This window comes from Colobus angolensis, unplaced genomic scaffold, assembly GCF_000951035.1.
Source record: "Colobus angolensis palliatus isolate OR3802 unplaced genomic scaffold, Cang.pa_1.0 Scaffold108, whole genome shotgun sequence".
Classification (NCBI taxonomy): domain Eukaryota; kingdom Metazoa; phylum Chordata; class Mammalia; order Primates; family Cercopithecidae; genus Colobus; species Colobus angolensis.
Genome location: NW_012111808.1, coordinates 6,529,384 through 6,530,628, shown reverse-complemented (window position 1 = coordinate 6,530,628; position 1,245 = coordinate 6,529,384).

Sequence of the window (1,245 nt, the reverse complement as noted above, 5' to 3'; positions counted from 1 at the left end):
CAGAGGTTGCAGTGAGCTGTGATCATGCCACTACACTCCAGCACTCTAGCCTGGGTGACAGAGCCAGACTTTGTCTCAAAAAAAAAAAAAAATTAGCTGGGTATGTCAGCACTCACCTATAATCCCAGCTACTTGGGAGGCTGAGGCAGGAGGATCACTTGAGCCCAGGAGTTTGAGGCTGCAGTGTGATATTGCACTGCACCCCAGCCTGGGCAACAGAGCAAGATGCTGTCTCTAAAAAAATAAAAATGAAAATAGAGAGAAAGTATAATGAGGTTCCATGGATCCATCACCCAGCTTCAAACATTAACCAAATGGCCAGTCTTATTTCATCTATGCTAGGTCCTCCAAATATTGTTTTGAGGCAAATATCAGATTTTGCATCATTTTGTTCATAAATATTTTAGTATGCAACTAAAAGATAAGGGATATAAATGTATGCATATATATGTAGTAGTATATAACTATAATACCATTATTACATAAAAAGTGCAATCAGTCCTTAATATCATCAAATACCTAATCAGTATTTAAATTTCCAGTCTTATAAACATCATAATTTTTACAATTTGTTTCAGGATCCAAATAAGGTACACACAATCTATAAATCTGAAACTTCGAGGGAATTCTAGATTGAAACAAGCCCAGAACAAAACTGGATTTCTCTAACCCTGCCTTATGTTATATAAAATTACGACAGTGGGAGGGTTGGGTTTTTTCCCTTTTAAAAAAGTCTTTCCAATGCTGTGTCAGTCATTACTACTTCCACGGTCCCAGATTTCTGGTCTCATCACTGGAAGCATTTGGCAATTTGGCTGCAGAACGATGTTGGCAGGTGAGTCATTTCCCACCGAAGTCCACCCATGTGGCAGTGTTACCCTGAAAATGCCACTGGTCCTCAACAGCTCCTCGGAGGCCTAATGAAGTGAGAGGGTTCAGGTGCCAAAGCAGCCACCAGGGGGCTCCCGAGGAACTCGATGAACTTCCGCGTTCACTGAAAAACCAATTTGGCTGGTTTCTTACGGCATGCCTGTTGAGCCTTGGCGCCCCACTCCCTCAGGCTTCCGCAGCAGAGGGACCAGACCTCAGGGAGCTGAGGCTTGTCCCCTGTGGCTGGCTGGCAAAGCCAAGGTTAGCTGTCCATGGCCATCACAGTGTTTGAAACGTCCAGCCCTCCCCTCCCCACCCACTTCGGTCATCTTTGCAAACGCACTAGACAGCAAAGAGCATCCCCTGATGTGGCGC